Here is a 20,133-nt window from a genome sequence, read left to right as displayed (position 1 = left end):
ATATATGGTCTTAACTCACCACTCTTTTTCTTCACAAAGAAGAAGCCAGCCCCTGCAGGAGAGCAGGATTTGTGGATGATCCCCCGTGACAGAGCATCGGTAACATACTCCTCCATAGCACAATTCTCCGCAACAGACAGAGGGTAAACCCAGCCCTGAGGAGGAATGGCTCCGCCTCCGGGTTGCAGGTCTATGGCACAATCGTAAGACCGGTGAGGAGGCAATGTACCGTCATGCACCTTGTCAAAAATCTCTAGGAACTCTCGGTACTCCTCTGGCAATTGAGATACCGAAGAAGTGCACAAGACTTTAACTGGTTTTCGAAGACAAGTGGAAATATATTGCGGAGACCATGACAAAATTTTGGACCTGCGCCAATCGAGACTGGGATTGTGCTTTTGGAGCCAGGGATAACCCAGAACAACCGGAAAATGTGGAGAGTTTATCACCTGTAACTGGAGGGTTTCAAAATGGAGAGCGCCAATAGCCATGGATAACGGAGCAGTTTCATGAGTAACGAGTGCGGGCTGAAGGGGCCTGCCATCAATGGCCTCAATAGCAAGCGGAACGGACCGAGGCAAAACAGGAATGGAGTGTTTTGATACAAAAGCACTGTCAATGAAATAGCCTGCAGCACCGGAGTCAACAATAGCCTGGGTGACTATAGAGGAGTCCACCCAGGAAAGGACAACCGTGACCAAAGATTTCTCCTTTAGCAGTTCCGTGACGAGGATAAACCACCCAAGGTCTGCCCCCGACAGGACCTTAGGTGTGAGCGTTTCCCGGCTGTGTAGGACAAGACTTCAAAAGGTGGCCCTGTAACCCACAATAGAGGCAGAGCCCCTCCCTCCTCCTAAAGTCCCTCTCTGCCACGGAGAGACGCATGAATCCCAACTGCATCGGCTCAGCAGTACCTGGTGACTTGGGACCAGGAAGCAAGGGAGGAGAGGGAGGCATGGGTGGGAACGAACACGTAGGAGACAACGGAACAGGAGGCTTCCGCAAGAGCTCCTTGAAAGAGAGCCTCTCACTTAGTCTGATGTCAATTAGGATCAAAAAAGACACCAATGCCTCAAGATCCTCTGGTAAATCTCTGGCAGCAACTTCGTCTTTAATCGCATCAGAGAGCCCATGAAAGAAGGCGGCAACAAGGGCTTCATTGTTCAACCTACCTCTGCGGCAAGTGTACGGAACTCAATGGCATACTGAGCAACAGATCTTGTACCTTGCTGAATGGACATGAGTTGTTTAGCAGCAGAGGAGGAGCGAGTCGGAACATCAAATATCCTTCAAAAGGAGGCCACAAATTCAGAGTAATTTGAAATCACAGGTTTATTAGTCTCCCACAAGGGATTAGCCCAGGCAAGAGCTGTGTCAGAGAGTAACGAGATGAGAAATCCCACCTTAGCTCTGTCAGAGGGAAACGCCTGAGGTAACATCTCAAAGTAAATGCCCACCTGGTTCAAAAACCCTCTGCACTGATTAGGATCGCCTCCATATCGCTGAGGTAGAGGTGCAGAACCGGACATGCTACTGGTAGGACTAGGTGCAGCAGTGGAAACAGGAGCAGTCATAACTTGCGGGACATTTTGGTCCAAATGTGCAGTGCGAGTCAGCAGGGTTTGCAGGGCTAGTGCAAATTGATCCAAGCAGTGATCCTGTTCATCCATCCTGGAAATTATGGCAGATAAAGTTGGATTATCAGCACCATCAGGATTCATTGCCTTTGCATAATGTCAGGGTGCCAGGAATCAGACTGAGATGAGAAATCACACCTTTATTAATAGCAAAAAATAATAAAAAGTCCACAAGTCGCCAGCTCATATCTGGTGGGAGTGCCTGAAATTAGCTCCCTTCTGGCAAGCAGTCTCACATAAATGCAGAAATCTACTCCTTTGCTTAGAAACCTCCCCACAAACAGCCCTATTCCATCTAAGCATAGACACAGCCACAACCTCAGAGGCCTTACTCTCTGTTTATATATACTTACCTCAGCCAAACTAGCCATAGCGAAATTATGGAGGCAGCAGGTGTCACCCACATGGGGAGAAGTAGCCAAAACTATGTCCTATCTAGAAGTAATGGAAGGTCCAATTTTCACTCAGCGTAATAAAGTCTTTTTGCATTCGGGAGTTTGGGAAAAGTGGAAGCACCTGCACCTGAACTGATTCTGTCATTAGGCAGTAAGATTGATAGCTGCAGGCCCTACATGTCCCTTTTTTTTTCTCTCTCTCCTCTCTCCTTTTCTCTCTTCCATTCCTACTTACTATGAGGTTGGATCCTTCAAATACACTCGTCTATATTGGTGCACTTCTCAAATGTCTATGGCCTGATGAGCCCTGAGGTGACTCACCGGCCGCTTAACGTGTGTCTAGTTTATCACAGAAAAGTACAGTGCATATATGAAACCTTGTCTCACCAGACAGACCAATTACTCTTATTGTACCTCACCTCATAAAATTATCTGTAACATGTATGCAGTTTTATTACCTATCTTGCATAGCATTGTATGTTATTGTTCTTCTAATATTTATTATTAACAATGTTATAAAATAAGCTATATATATGTTTAGAATATCCCAAAGCAGGGGGAAAAAAAGTGAGGTTAAGTTTAATCTTTACATGGTTGGATTCTTCTGTAATGCAACAGAAATGACTCTATGTTTTCAACAATGTGTATATTTTGATTCTTTTCACAGTTGTGTTGTATTGTGACTTTAACTTCAATAAAAATTATTTTAAAAAAAAAAGTCCACGAGTCAAATAACAAGCCAGGAATCAAAAACCAGAGCTGGTAGTCAGACGAACCGAGTCAGGAGCCAAAGCGAATAGTTAGATGAACCGAGTCAGGAGCCAAAGTTAGTAGTCAGACGAGCCAGAATCAGGAACAAGGAAAACAGCAGAGTCAGGAACAAGCCAGGGATCAGGAACCAGGAGGGATGTCAGATAGCCAGGTACTATACAGGAGCTCTCACAAACAGGTCTGAGACAATGCAAAGGCAAAGCATACTGAATAGAGGCCCTTTAAATAATAAGTGATGACATCACAATTCTGAGACTGCATCCTGTCTCACACGGATGATGCACACCAGTCTGGCCATAAAAGGAAGTGAAAGAAATGAGCAGCATCCCCCACAATGCACCATAGTCTGCAAGAGAGGTGAGTAAAATGGCTGCCAGCAGCACATGGCAAAAAAAACAGGTAAAAACCCTGACAGTGTGGTGTAAGCAACCTGATTACCCCCCTGGCCATCTTCTGTTTATGCTGCTTATATCGCTATCAAGGTGTAAAGAGGGCTCTTTAAATCTCTTCCTCCCATGATGAATGTGGCATGAATAAAAAATCTCCATTTCAAAAGAATAGCCACTAGATGTGTGTTTAGAGCATTAGACTTAATCACAGTATCAGGAGCCCATCTCTTTATGTTGAGCCGCATTGAAGTTTTCACAACACAGCAAAAAAGTTTTACTTTTTAACATTGTGGCCTTTGTGGCCGAAAAATCCTGTTAGGGGCTAACAGCCCTCTTACATCTGCATGTTAGATTATCATGTCACACTTGATTTCTAAATGGGAGATACCAGCGCTGTATCATTTTTTGGCTAGGAGCTCTTAAAGGAGAGAGGAGGGAGGAAAAGAAAAGATTAAGAGTAACTACTATCATCTATCCTGGGATTAAGTGTATGTGCCTGGTTTGCAAAAACGCCCCCCGATATTGTTATTGTTTGAAAAGGACTCCCTTTTTCTCAACATATGAGAGGGTACTTATGTAAATGTTATTGTTGTGTAAGGGATCTTTTTCAATAACTACCTCTGCACAGTTCCTTGGATGTACCTGGCTATCTAAGCTACCCGAATCTATATATTGTTGATCAAAGTATATATATATATATATATATATATATATATATATATATATATATATATATAGTGGGTGTGCTCCCACAATACAGAGACGCTCTCCTGGTTTTGTCAAAGTATGAAGAGGACTCTCTTTTCTTTATATCTTTAGGAGGTCCCAATTGCTACCTAATTATATACTAGGGGTTTGATCTAATAACCGTCCTTGCATAGTTTCTTGGGTGTACATGGGTACTTAAACCCATCAAAATCTATAAGAGTTGTTTATACAATTTTTGTCTAAAAATCACTTTTTATTATATAACTGAATGTTGCTGGGAAACACTGTCTAAAACTGTAGGTATTCATTGTATACATATTTTTTATGTTAACCTTTGTCCCGCCAGGTAACCATGGTTTGACATCTTTGTAATCTTTATACCGTCATATTGTCCTGATTGCACCTGATTCTGTTTGATCTCGGTAGTTAAGCAGGGTCCCTAAAACTTAGAAAGTATCTTTATTGTTTTCTTTTCAAGGTGCGCTATTTGCTACCAGGTTCAATGATATGTGCCTTTACAATCTAGTTACTCACGCTGACTGACTATTTTTGGGGAAAAGATATCACAGTCCCAGAGATAATTTTTACCTTTGACATTTTTTAATCCCTGAGTGGGATTACCTGCTATTCTCTCTGGTGTGGCCTCCCTCTCTGTGTTAGGAACCCACAGCTGGACTTAATTCACCCCTTGATCACACCATCTCCGTAAGCACCTTGCACTTCCTTATCCCCTTTCTCCCTCCCCCATTTTTTGTTTTTGTTTTCTTTTTCTCTCGTCCCCTTCTGTTTTCCGTCACTTATATATCTAATTACTCCTTTTCTGGTCCTTCCTTTTTTTTCTTTTTTTCACTATTCACTACCTATGGACAATTTTTTAAGCTCACCTACTCACAGTAAAATCCCTTCTCCTGCCATGGCTTCCAGACCTAGAGGCAGGAAGACTAAAAATTCTTCTGAGACCCTTGTTGAATTACATTCTGAACCTGCAACTAATATAAGACACAATGATTTAACCGACCCACAAACTTTAGTTAATAATATTTTAGAAGCCTTAACCCCTAAATTTGAGTCACTTAAAACAGAAATCAAACAAGATTTGCTTAATCTTTCTAATGAGGTTAGGCAGTTTTCCAAAATAATTCAAGAAGTTGAGCAAAGGGTGTCTGATCTAGAGGATCTTATAGATGCACAGAACACTAAGATACAGACGAATCATGTTTCTCTAACAAAATTACAGAATAAGCTTGAAGATTTAGAAAATCGTTAAAGGAGAAATAATGTAAGGATTATTGGGGTACCAGAAACTAAACAGCACTCAGATTTAATGAAATTTACCGCTAAGATACTGCGACAGCTTTTGAATTTTTCTCAGGCTTCGTTACCTCTAACTGTGGAAAGAGCACACATTTTGGGGAGACCTCCTTCAGCAGATGGTCCCGCTACGAGACCAAGACCTATTATTGTGATATTCCTACATTTTTAGGATAAAGTCAAGATTTTACAGGCATTTCCCAAAAATGCTCCTATGTTTCTAAATTAGAGTAAAATATGACTATTCCGTTCGAAACATCTATTAAAAGGAAGGAGCTCTCCCCAATCTGTGGTAGGCTGATTAAGAATGGCCTATCGGCAATTACTGAAACCTGGCTATTTTCCTCTGACACTACTTCCATTGCTGCTCTCACACACAGTGGTCTCCACTTTAGCCACACACCTAGGCCAGGTGAGAGTCATGGTGGCGGTGTTGGCATCTTACTCTCCCCCTCCTGCTCCTATCAGTACCTATCCCCATTGCCATCTCTCTCCTTTTCTTCCTTTGAAGTCCACTGCATTCGCCTGTTCTTGCCTCTCTCTCTCTCTCTCTCTCTCAGAGTGGCAGTTATCTATCACCCCCCTGGACCAACCTCCCAATTCATTGACAACTTTGCTGCCTGGCTTCCTTACTTTCTCTCTTCAAATACACCTGCTCTAATAATAGGGGACTTCAACATCCCCATTGACAACCTATCTGCCCCTGCTGCCTCTAAACTTCTCTCGCTCACTAACTCCTTCGGCCTTTCACAATCCACCCTATTCCCTACCCATCGCGATGGACACTCGATTGATCTGGTATTCTCCTATCTCTGCTCTCTCTCTGATGTTGTCTGTCGCCCATTTTCCATCTCAGACCACCATCTGCTCACCTTTAACCCTAATATAGATACTAAACTTATTTTCCCCTCTTGCCCCCACACCAATAGAAATCTGCACGCTGTGGACCCTCTCAAAGTCTCCAATCTTATTCAAATACGCCTCCCCCACACTTCCTCAATATCCTGCCCTGACCTTGCTATAACCCACTATAACAATACTCTCTCCCCTGCACTTGACAGTCTCGCTCCGCCCCAATCTCACAAAGTCCCACGTCGTCAGCTCCAACCCTGGCACTCCCAACAAACACGTCACCTACAAAAATGCTCCCGCACTGATGAACTTGCCTGGAGGAAATCCTGCTCTGAACCTGATTTCATGCACTATAAGTTCATTGTTTACTCTTACACCTCTGCCCTTCACTTAGCTAAGCAAACCTACTTCTCTTCTCTTATATCCACTCACTCCTCAAACCCCAAAAGACTCTTCTCCATTTTCAACTCTCTCCTCCACCCACCTGCACCACCCCCCTCATCTGCATTTAATGTTTAAGACCATGCTGACTATTTTTTCAATAAAACACTTGCAATCCGAGGAAACATCCTGACACAAACCTGCAGTCTCCCAACTCCACTCCCAGTCACCCCCTCTGCCACACTCTGCACCCTCCTCCCAACCACTGAGAGAGAAGTGGTTTCCCTTTTGTCTTCCTCACACTTCACTATCCTATTCCTTCACATCTAATTCCTCCTCTGTCTCCCACCCTCACTCCGGCTCTTACTCACATATTCAAGCTATCCCTTTCTACAGGCTCATTCCCTGCCTCTTTCAAACATGCAAAGGTCACCCCCATCCTCAAAAAACCCTCCCTTGACCCTAACTCCCCTGCAAACTACCGCCCCATATCACTGCTCCTGCTAGCTTCAAAATTACTTGAAAAACTAGTCTTCAACTGTCTAACCCTCTTCCTGTCCTCCAACTCATTGCTCGACCCCCTTCAATCTGGCTTCCGTCCCCAACACTCAACTGAGACTGCCCTCACCAAGGTTACTAACGACCTCCTTTCTGCTAAAAACAAAGGCTACTACTCCATACTCATCTTACTTGACCTTTCTGCTGCCTTTGACACTGTTGACCACCCCCTTCTCCTACGGTCTCTCAGCTCTCTTGGTCTCTGTGACACTGCCCTCTCCTGGATTCACTCTTATCTCTCTAACAGATCCTTCTCCGTCTCTTTTGCTGGCGACTCCTCCTCTCTATTGCCTCTGTCTGTTGGAGTACCCCAAGGCTCTGTACTGGGTCCTCTACCCTTCTCTATTTAAATTTCTTTACTGGGTAAACTTATCAACAGCTATGGCTTCAACTATCATCTCTATGCTGATGACACCCAGATCTACCTTTCCACCCCTGCACTCTCTCCTTCTGTCAATTCTCACATCAGCGACTGCTTATCTGGCATTTCCTCCTGGATGGCCTCTCACCACCTAAAAATAAATATGTCCAAGACCGAAATACTTCTAATTCCCCCCTCTAACTCCACTCCATTTTCTAATTTTTCTATCACTGTTGGCAGCACCACTATCTCCCCATCACCCCAAGTCCACTGCCTCGGAGTCACGCTTGACTCAAATCTGTCCTTCATTCCCCACATCCAACTGCTCTCTTCATCCTGCCGCAACCACCTTTGCAATATCTCCAAAATGTGTCAGTTTCTGAATGCTGAAACTACTAAACAGCTAATCCACTCCCTGGCAATTTCCCAACTTGACTACTGTAACAATATACTAACTGTCCTCCCTCTCTCCCACCTCACTCCCCTCCAATCCATCCTAAATGCATCTACCAGGCTAATCCACCTCTATCGATGCTCTGTTTCTGCTGCACCTCTCTGTGAGTCCCTTCACTGGCTCCCCTTTCACAACAGAGTTAAATTCAAAATTCTCACCCTGACCTACAAAGCCCTCACCAATGCTGCCCCACCTTACCTGTCCTCACTCATCAACAAATATACTCCTGCCCATCCCCTAAGATCCAACAATGACCTGCTTCTTGCATCCTCTACCATCACCTCCTTTCATGCTAGACTACAGGACTTCTCTTGTGCGGCACCAACCCTCTGGAACGCACATCCTCGAGCTGTCAGACTTGCCCCTAACCTCTCCTCCTTTAAACGTTCCCTAAAGACCTTTCTGTTCAGGGAATCCTATCATCTGACTTATTAACAAACTAACTTCACTTAACTGACAGTTGCCCTCTATCTCCTCACTAATATCATTCTCACCTTTGCAGTCCCCACCTCCTGTTTCCCATCCTCCTACCCATCTAGATTGTAAGTTCCCACGGGAATAGGGCCCTCAAATCCCCCTGTATTTGTCTTATATTATTGTTTCTCCATTGTACTGTTATCCTTGTACCCATGGGCAGTGCTGTGGAATCTGTCGGCGCTTTATAAATAAAGAATAATAATAACAATAATAATATCGGCCACTGTAATATACGCGGCCAAACTCAAAGTGGAGATACATGGGCAAACATATTTTTTTGATTCCGTTCTTGATGCTGAGAAATTTTATAGTGAAAATTGCATCAGATAGTTTGTGATAAGACTACATTTTATTTGTAACTCTATATCAATTAACGATGGCCTCTCAAAAAGGCTCTTTTTCCTCCTCTCAATGCATTAGGTTAATTGAAGGGCAGAGGGAAGGGGGGGTTGCTTTTCCCTTTTTGTTGTTGTTGTTGATGTTGTTGTTATTGTTGTTATTTTTCATTAATTTCCCACTATTTCCTTTAGGATATGTCTAGAGTAAAGAACTTGGTCTTAACTTCCTGGAATATGGGTGGTATTTCATCCCCAATAAAACTTAAAACGGTTATCTCACACTTGAGGAAGTTTAGTTCAGATATTGCCTTTCTCCAGGAAACTCATCTCAGTGCTAAAGAGTCCAGTGCTGGGTCCTGTTATCATTCCACATCTAAAAAATAATTTTAATTATTTTTTTTAGAGAATAACCCAATCCCCTTGACCTTCGCTGCATCCTCTACAACTTTAATTCTGAAACAAGGGAAAAACCATTGTAAAAAGGAATCATATCGCCCTAATGCGCTGCTTAACTCTGACTATAAGCTACTTACATCCATCTTAGCTAAGAGGCTGCAACAGGAAATAGGGAGTATCATATATAAAGATCAAGCTGGATTTTTATCTAAACGTAATTAGGCAACTAAGATCAGAGAGGTTTTTCTGGTTCTTGATTATTTTCACAATCTTCGAGAAGAGGCTGGCCAAGATCAAGTAGACTCTGCGACTATCGCAATTGATGCTGAAAAAGCATTTGACTCAGTGCATTATCATCATCCTTTAGACATGCTCTCTCGTTTTGGTTTTAAAGATAACTTTTCGTTCTTTGTTAAAAATTTATATGTTAAATCCTCAACAAGATTAAGCGTTAACTACTTAGGGGGATATTTATCAAGCCGTCAACCGCAAATACTCCGGAATTCCACAGCGTAATTGTTGCAGGCTTAATCCGACCTAGTTATCAAAGCCTACAGACTGGTAAAAGTTTAAATTTGTGACGTAACATACGACCCGCCGGTCTCAATCCGATGCAGATCGATGCTTATGTCATTACAGATGTTCCGAATACACATTCGGCTCTATCTTACACTTTTTCCCATTTATCAAATTTCTAACAGGTACACACGTGACTATTCCGGCCCAGTGTACCTGGTTTTCAATCCACCATCCTGGAGGCCGTGGATGCCATAGAAATCAATGGGAGTCTGAAAGCAGCGAAAGCTTATGTTCAATGCTGCCAGATATCCCATTGATTTATATGGTTGAAAATAAGTTACATTTACACCTAACACCCTAACATAAGCCCCGAGTCTAAACACCCCTAATCCGCCACCACCTACATAATGTTATTTACCCCTATCCCACCGCTCCCAGACCCCGCCGCCACTAAATCAATGTGTTAACCCCTAAACCTCTGGCCTCCCACATCACTACAACTAACTAAACCTATTAACCCCTAAACTTCCAGCCCCCCACATCGCCATAATCTAAATTAAGATATTAACCCCTAAATGCTAACTTTAAATTAAAATTGCAACATCCCTATCTTCAAATGAATTTAAACTAAACTAATTTTAAACTATTAATTAACCTACCCTAACTATTATCCTACAATTAAATTAAACTAGCCATTAAATTAACTAAAGTATATATATATATATATATATATATATATATATATATAATTTTAAAAAACCCTAACCCTACTCAAATTTTTTAAATCTACTATTTAACCTTATTAAAAATTACTAAATTACAAAAAAAAAATAAACGATAAGTTACAAAAAATAAAAAACACTAAATTACGGAAAAAAAACATTATCAAAAATAAAAAAGAATTACACCTAATCTAATAGTCTTATCAAAATAAAAAAGCCTCCCAAAATAAAAAAAAAACCTAGCCTACAATAAACTACCAATGGCCTTTTGTGGGGCACTGCCCCAAAGAAATCAGCTCTTTTATCTGTAATAAAAAATACAAACACCCCCCAACAATAAAACCCACAACCCAAACACCCCCCCCCCCAAATAAAAAAACTATCTAAAATAATCTAAGCTCCACATTGCCCTGAAAAGGGCATTTGTATGGGCATTGCCCTTAAAAGGGTATTTAACTCTTATACATGTCCAGACCCTAATATAAAAATAAAACTCTCCCAAAAAAACCTTACATAAACACTAACCCCCGACAATCCACTTTCCACTTACAGTTGTTGAAGTCCCACTTGAAGGATCCATCCAGTCGGCAAGAAGTCTTCATCCGGGTGGCAAGAAGTCTTCATCTGGGTGGCCTCTTCCATCTTCATCCAGCCGGCAAAGTCCTCATCCAGTCGGCAAGAAGTCTTCATCCAGATGGCATCTTCTATCTTCATCCATCTGGCGTGGAACTGGTCCATCCTGAAGAAATCCGGCGCAGAGCATCCTCTTCATACGGTCGCCGCCGTAAACTGGAACTCCAATGAAAGTGCATTCCTATTGCCTGAAAGATTTCAATCAGCCAATAGGAATTAGAGCTGCTAAAATCCTATTGGCTGTTCCAATCAGCCAATAGGATTTGGGCAGCTCTCATCCTATTGGCTGTTCCAATCAGCCAATAGGATTGAGCTCTCAACCTATTGGCTGATTGGAACAACCAATAGGATGAGAGCTGCTCAAATACTATTGGCTGATTGAAATCTTTCAGTCAATAGGAATGCACTTGCATTGAAGTTCCAGTTTCAATCAGCCAATAGGAATTAGAGCTGCTAAAATCCTATTGGCTGTTCCAATCAGCCAATAGGATTTGGGCAGCTCTCATCCTATTGGCTGTTCCAATCAGCCAATAGGATTGAGCTCTCATCCTATTGGCTGATTGGAACAACCAATAGGATGAGAGCTGCTCAAATACTGTTGGCTGATTGAAATCTTTCAGTCAATAGGAATGCAAGGGACACCATCTTGAATTACATCACTTGCATTGAAGTTCCAGTTCCTAATTTAAGTAGGGTTAGGGTTTTTTAATATGTAATTTAGTTAATTTAATTGCTAGTTTAATAAGGTAAGTTTAAATTTATTTGAAGATAGGAATGTTGTAATTTTAATTTAAAGTTAGCGGCTTGTTAGGTTTAGAGTTAATAGCTTAATTTAGTTTATGGCAATGTGGGGGGCTGACAGTTTAGGGGTTAATAGGTTTAGTTTGTGGTAGGGTTGTGGGAGGCCAGAGGTTTACGGGTTAATACGTTTATTTAGGTTGCAGACGGGTCCGGGAGTGGCGGGATAGGGGTTAGTAACTTTATTTAGGTTGCGGCAGGGTTTGGTAGCGGCAGGATAGGGGTTAATAACTTTATTTAGATTGCAACAAGGTCTGGGAGCGGCGGGATAGGGGTTAATAACTTTATTTAGGTTGCAACGGGGTCCAGGAGCGGTGGGATAGGGGGTTAAACATTTTAGTATAGTGGTGGCGTTTAGTGACAGGGTATAAATAAAGTTGGTAAAAAGCTGAATAGACGCGAGATTGATGACTGCTAGTTAACAACAGTCCGATGCTCATCACCCCGTACTTGGTGCGCTTCTTTTTGCTGGCTTTTTTTTATAAATATGGAGATCGTATTCATGTCCGCAGCCACAATGTTAGGCGATGTTAGGCAAGCATATTGGTGCTGGCAAATGCAGCACAATTGACCGCTTGATAAATATCCCCCTTAGAGTCTACATTAATTAATCTACAAAGAGGTACTCGACAGGGCTGTCTGCTCTCTCCCCTCTTATTTCATCTTGCTATTGAACCACTAGCTCTCAAGGTAAGACAGCAAATAGGGGGAATTAAGATTGGATCCATAGAACAAAAAATAGCCTTGTATGCTGATGATGTACTTGTGTACATTTTAAATACTAGAACTAATATTCCGAAACTACTTTCACTTATTATTACCTTTGAATCTTTCTCTGGCTATAAGATTACCACCTCCAAAACTGAATTGATATAGATTAAAAAAAATAAGCTTTCTCTAACTGAAACACCATTTAAAATTGTCGTCTCTTCATTTAAATATCTTGGAATTAATATTTCTTTAAATCCTCATGAATGGTATAGACTTAATATTTCTCAGATTCTCATTAAAATAAAAGAATATATGAAAAGCTGGCAAAACCTCCCGTTAACTTTATCAGGACGTATAACCCTGTTTAAAATTGTCTTGCTGCCAAAAATTCTATATGCATTGCAGAACGTTCCAGTAATTTTAAATAGTAGTGACTGGAGGAGTCTGAACACTGCCTTGCAGTACTTAATTTGGAGATGTAAAAGACCACACATTTCTATTAATAAACTCTACTTACCTAGGAAATTCAGAGGTTTAGCGCGCCCAGATCTTAGCAAGTATAGTTTGGTTTTCCTATCACGTATCGTGACAGATTGGATCCTGAATATAGATTATTTTACCTATAATAATCTTGGGATAAATATGCTATATCCATATCATCCAGTAGCCCTTATTCACTGCCCAGTTAGTACAATCCCGAAACAAGCTAAATTATTTAGGTCTGTATATATAGTAATCCAGGCTTGGGAAAAATTGGGGTTAAAACTAGATATTAATCTCTGTATTCCCAAATTTCAGATATTACGGGGCAACCCCGAGTTCCAGGGATGTACACAGCTCCGAGTTTTTCAAAACTGGCATGAAGCAGACCTTTCTTTTCTCACTTAGTTCTTAGATCAGGATACTCAATTTATCAAGACTTTTAATAGTTTAAAACAGGAATTCAACTTAACTGATAAGGATTTTTTTGCCTACCTTCAAGTTAGACACTATCTCTCTGAACTTACCAAGAAATTTGGCTGGCCTTGGACATGGGGGGAAATTGGACAGCTGGCCTATTTTAGACAGAAATGACCTATCTTCTATCTCAATCTGGTATGACCTGATAGTCAGCCAGTCTGGTGACTCTAATTTGATGAACATAGCACAAAAATTTAATCTTTTGTTACCCGAAATCAATATAGGATCAGACCAAGGGAAATGCTCTCTAGCCCTAGTAGGCCAAACTACTTTATCTTCAAGCTGGAGGGAATCTCATATTAAATTGCTATATAGTAGTGATGTCGCGAACATAAAATTTTGGGTTCGCGAACGGCGAATGCGAACTTCCGCAAAAGTTCGCGAACCGGGCAAACCGCCATAGACTTCAATAGGCAGGCGAATTTTAAAACCCACAGGGACTCTTTCTGGCCACAATAGTGATTGAAAAGTTGTTTCAAGGGGACTAACACCTGGTTTTAATCCATAAAGGGCATAAATCACCTAACATTCCTAAATTGTTTGGAATAACATGCTTTAAAACATCAGGTATGATGTTGTATCGATCAGGTAGTGTAAGGGTTACGCCCGCTTCACAGTGCGCAGTATAGGTGATATACCTGCCCTGACCATGCTTTGCAGACCAGGTATCAGTGGTCAGATGGACCCTTGCCCCAACACTGTGTGCCAGACATGCCATTATAGCAGACTTATATGGCTTTGGCGTTGCTTTTTGGTAATTAGAAGGCTGCTAAATGCCACTGCACACCACACGTGTTTTATGCCCAGCAGTGAAGGGGTTAATTAGGGAGCATGTAGGCAGCTTGTAGAGTTAATTTTAGCTTAAGTGTAGTGTAGTAGACAACCCAAAGTATTGATCTAGGCCAATTTTGGTATATTTAATTCCACCATTTCACCGCCAAATGCGATCAAATAAAAAAAAATTGTTCACTTTTTCACAAACTTTAGGTTTCTCACAGAAATTATTTACAAACAACTTATGCAATTATGGCATAAATGGTTGTAAATGCTTCTCTGGGATCCCCTTTGTTCAGAAATAGCAGACTTATATGGCTTTGGCGTTGTTTTTGGTAATTTGAAGGCTGCTAAATGCCACTGCGCACCACACGTGTTTTATGCCCAGCAGTGAAGGGGTTAATTAGGGAGCATGTAGGCAGCTTGTAGAGTTAATTTTAGCTTAAGTGTAGTGTAGTAGACAACCCAAAGTATTGATCTATGCCCATTTTGGTATATTTCATGCCACCATTTTGCCGCCAAATGCGATCAAATTTAAAAAAAACTTTATTTTTTTTCGCAATTTTAGGTTTCTCACTAAAATTATTTACAAACAGCTTGTGCAATTATGGCACAAATGGTTGTAAATGCTTCTCTGGGATCCCCTTTGTTCAGAAATAGCAGACATATATGACTTTGGCCTTGCATTCTGGTAATTAGAAGGCCACTAAATGCTGCTGCGCATCACACGTGTATTATGGCTAGCAGTGAAGGGGTTAATTAGGTAGTTTGTAGGGAGCTTGCAGGGTTAATTTTAGCTTTAGCCTCCCACCTGACACATCAGACCCCCTGATCCCTCCCAAACAGCTCCCTTCCCTCCCCCACCCCACAATTGTCCCCGCCATCTTAAGTACTGGCAAAAAGTCTGCCAGTACTAAAATAAAAGGTTTTTAAATTTTTTATTTTTTTTTAGCATATTTACATATGCTGTGGTGTAGCATCCCCCCTTATCCCCCAACCTCCCTGATCCCCCCCCAAAACAGGTCTCTAACCCTCCCCATCTGCCTTATTGGCGGCCATCTTGGGTACTGGCAGCTGTCTGCTATTATTTCACAGTCAAAAAAGTGTTGTTTTTTTTAAATGTACACTACTGTTACACCAGATATGAGTGGTGGCACTGGGCAAGTGGGCACAGAATACGCTGTGAGCCTGACACACACGCTGGCAGGCAGGCAACTGCAATTAGATTACAAAGGAAAAAAAAAAAAAAAAGCAGACTGATGTCCTAGCCCTTAAAAGGGCTTTTTGGGGTGCTGTCCTTACAGCAGAGATCAGATGAGTCCTTCAGGACTGTAATGGACACTGAATACACTTGCCTAGCTATCGATTTCCCTATTAAATCAGCAGCAGCTACACTGTCCCTCCTCTCACTAAGAATGCAGCTTCCGAATGAATCTAAAATGGATGCTGTCCAGGAGGTGGGAGGGTCTGGGAGGGAGGTTCTGCTGCTGATTGGCTGGAAAGTGTCTTCTGACTGTGAGGTACAGGCGAACGCGAACATGCTATGTTTGCCGGGAACTATTCGCCGGCGAACTATTCGCGACATCACTACTATATAGATGCTATTATACTCCGTAGAAGGGTTTCAACTGGCATAACTCTTAATTTAATAAGTGTCCAAAATGCGGATATTCCGCTGCAGATTTAATTAATATGTTGTGTTCATGTCCCTTGATAAAGCAGCTATGGCTGAAAATATAATATTGGCTTATTAATATTCTGAAAATAAATATTGTCTCTCTTTCCTTGGTAGAGGTTATCTTTCTTATAGAGGGTACATTACCTTTTGAACATAAAAAAATCACGAATATGACAATTTTAGCAGCGAGAATTTTAATTCTTAGTAAATGGCGTGATAATTCTGTTCCTAGTATTATAAAAATTAAAAATTACCTTTAAAAACAATGTATTATTGAGCAAATAGATACCAAGCTAGCCCCTTTTTTTCTCCCCCTCTCTCTCCTCTCTCTTCCCCTCCACATTATGGGGCCCATTTATCAAGCTCCGTAAGGAGCTTGAAGGCCCGTGTTTCTGGCGAGTCTTCAGACTTGCCAGAAACACAAGTTATGGAGTAGCGGTCTAAAGACCGCTGCTCCATAACCCTGTCCGCCTGCTCTGATGAGGCGGACAGGAATCTCCGTACTTGATCGGGTTGATTGACACCCCCCTGCTGGCGGCCGTGATTGGCCGCGAGTCTGAAGGGGGCGGCATTGCACCAGCAGCTCACAAGAGTTGCTGGTGCAATGCTGAATATGGAGAGCGTATTGCTCTCCGCATTCAGCGATGTCTGTCAGACCTGATCCGCACTGTCGGATCAGGTCCGACAGACATATGATAAATAGGCCCCTATATTTTTAATGTATTATACCTGAATAGTGGCTACTTGGCTAAATTTGCCCTTTCTTTTGATAAAGTGTATCTTTTTCAAAGTAAGCCGATTAATTGCCATAATAGGGAACTTAAATTTGTTGAAAATTATTAACCTATAGATATAACGGTGTACAATTCTTATTTTTATCTTGTATTATGTACTGAATTTTTCTTTTTTTATAGAGGGGATTGTCCTCTAAATTTGCCTGTTTCTTTTTTTATTGCTTCTGTACAATAAAGTACTTGGAGAATTAATAAAAATTACTTGAAAGAAAAAAAAAAGGAAATTGGAATGTTGTTTAAAACTGTGGTCTCTATCTGAATCATGAAATAATTTTTTGGGGTTTAATGTCCCTTTAAATTCTTTAGAAAAATCTGGTTCTGCTGATAATTATTTTTTTCCCTTTCTTGCTGTCCTTACATTCACTTAAATAAAAGTGTTTTGACAAAGAAAATTGCACTAAATTCAAATCAAGAAAAAAATATTAAAAGAAGGATTACTTAATGATCCTTACTTTTAGAATGTATGTATAAAGCTGTTCCTTGGAATATTTGCTAATATTTTGTTATGGAGCATTGGTAAGCATAACCAATGACACACAAATATCATCTATAATATTGTAGATTGTCCAATTTTCATTATTTCTTGGATGATCTGAAGGCCACCCCAATGTCCGAGAGAGAAAAAGAGAATTTTTGCTCGGACAATGTCACATAGGTTGTTTTGAGCTTACCTGTCTTGTATGATTAATTTGCACTATACGATAGGGAACAAACCAGGTGAAATAAACGCCTTGACTCTTCAGAACAGATAGAATATCTATCAAACAGGCTAAGCATCAGGATAAATAGAATGTCCTTTTCATTTTGAAGTATCCAAGGAAACAGCATGTGAAGAAAAATAAGATACACCTGCTTTTGCCCCCAGTGATATTCAAGAAAGTTCCTCTTTCTTGTTTTAAGACCACTGTTATCTCTCTGAGAAGAATACATTAACTATCTATAAACTCTGCTTGCCGTCTCTTGTAGGGAGTATCAATTATTTACTATTCAAAATACTTTATTTTATTTTCCTAGATTATGAGCACCTTTGTTCTGGCATACATGATTTTAATGAGGAGTTAAATAATAGTCCTCAAACATATACACACACCAGTAGCGGATCTACTAAACAGAGGAACCTGATGCAAAATAATTTTGTGCCCCTTAAAGGTAACTCAGTAATAAGCAGTGGTAATAATATACATAAAAGGCTGTATTAGGATTGTACACATTCTGCACACGCCTATATAAAGACTGGCTGCTATGGCCCCTCAGCACTTGGGCCCTTGTGCCACGGCACCTGCTGCACAAATGGTAGTTCCAGCCCTGACGCACACTACACTAGCATAGCACACTTTTGCATTTTATTATCAAGCAAAGTACACATTGGCATAAACTGACAAGGAGAGAACATACACTCACCAGAAAAACGCAAAAGATGCCAACTAAAGTATCACATACAGATGTGGAAGAATAAACATTTAAATGTGTTCACAACTATGCACACATATTCAACATAGTTTGATAATCACAAAACCAGTATATTGAAGGTAAATGGGCATAATACAAAATGTCATAAAAAGGATCACTGACTGCATCCTCCTTCTTTGCAGGATTTAATTTTTCTTTGGTTCAAATTCATTAATGACTCCCTAGGATGAGTACTATTTATTCATCATTTGCATTCTTTATGTGTGTCAACATAATAGTACTTGGATTAGGATTGTGTAAAATTGAAAGGGCATCTCAAAGATTTATATTGTTTTTTTAGTAGGATTAACTCCATATGTGGTAGATTTCCCAGTAGGGTTTAAGGCTGGTAAGGGTCACAGATCAGTTTGCTCAATCAGAAGCTGGCATTATGTATTTGAGGGTCAAAGTTTAAATAGCTTGACCTGGAAGTAATAATAATGGTAGTATTTATATATTGATTTTCTTTCAGCCCAAAGGGACAAACATTTAGGAAGCAAGCCTGGTTTATTAACCAAAAATCAGTGACTAATAACCCAACTTAATGGAACTCTGTCATTACCTGCTAAGGTTCCAATTTGAAGGTTCTACAGTCAGCCACTTAACCAACTGAGGGCCAGATTACAAGTGGAGCATTATTTAACGTTCCCGCTCGAGCATGAACTCTGCTAGAAGTAAGGTTTTTTTGCGCGTTGGGTTACGCTCGTATTACAAGTTAAAAGTAAATTATTTTTGCTTGAGAGCTAACTCGAAGCACGCAAAAAGCCAAACTTATAATATCGCAAGCACAATAACCTATTCCCCATAGTAGTCAAAAAGATGAAAAAAAAACACCTGAATCGTATGCAAACCTGATCGCATATTCTCAAGTGTGCTAACCCGACATGAAAATATGAATATTTCACATTCCAATACATAGAAGAATAAATTCTATTTATTCATCAATACATATTTCTACATATATCTGATAGGTTTGTGGTAAAATATAACTACATAGTTAAAACCTTTATTAAATATGAATATTGCATAAATATACTTTTACATGTTTTCATCTACGTAACTGCAAAGGGCTCCAATGCACTAATATATGTGTCTATATAAGGGTGCATATTCATTTATGCGTATTGTATGTGTGTATATACATACACATATATATACATATAAATTCAAACATACATATATAGACATATATATGTTTACATCTTTCTATCTCTATGTTAAAGCCCTTTGCAGCCTTTTTTTTTCACCTGACCTCATATTTTTGAGCCCTGATAACTTTTTTATGCCATATTTTTTTAAATATGTTTTATTAGATGGTGTTATTTTGAGTGTAAGTGTACTTCGTAATGTATTTTTTATGTGTTTTGTGACACTTCTTTGTTTTGCAAAACAGTTAATAAGAGCTCTGAGGTCGCACTAACCCGACATGCGTTAACCTCTCAAGCAATCGCGTTTACTTTCAACTTTCAATACGAGCGAAAAACCCGACGTGTCAAACAGCTGTGATAAATCCCTCATCACTTGCTTTTGACTGTTAACGTGCCACTAATAATCTAGCCCTGAGTTATCTTAGGATGTATATATAACATAACATACATATATGTAATTAAGGGATGATTATTTCCAGAGGTGGGTTTAGACTGGAATCAGAAAGAGCTGAGCTGCTAATGATTCCATAGTGGATATAATTAGGGATTTTACTAAAACAGAAACGACAAGACAAATAACTAGATGGATGATTAAGAACCAGTGTAATATATATTATTGCATTTGTATTGAATGGTTTTTGCCACAGTGTCAATGTTAGCACAGGCACATATTATAAATCATAAATCAAAGTGGGCAAAGTAGTAGCATGTATGCAATTAATATAACATGTCACTATATAAAAACATTTGGGGCTAGATTACATATACGGCGCTGAATTCCCTCTTTAGGGCAGTAAAAAAACTAAATGCCCCTTTAAGGGCAATGCCCATACAAATGCCCCTTTAGGGTCAATGGGTAGTTTAGTTTTTTTAGTGTTAGGTTTTTTTTTGGGGGGGGGGGGTTTGGTGGGTGGGGGGG

This window comes from Bombina bombina, chromosome 3 (genome assembly GCF_027579735.1).
Source record: "Bombina bombina isolate aBomBom1 chromosome 3, aBomBom1.pri, whole genome shotgun sequence".
Classification (NCBI taxonomy): Eukaryota; Metazoa; Chordata; class Amphibia; order Anura; family Bombinatoridae; genus Bombina; species Bombina bombina.
Note: the sequence above shows the minus strand (reverse complement) of the source record.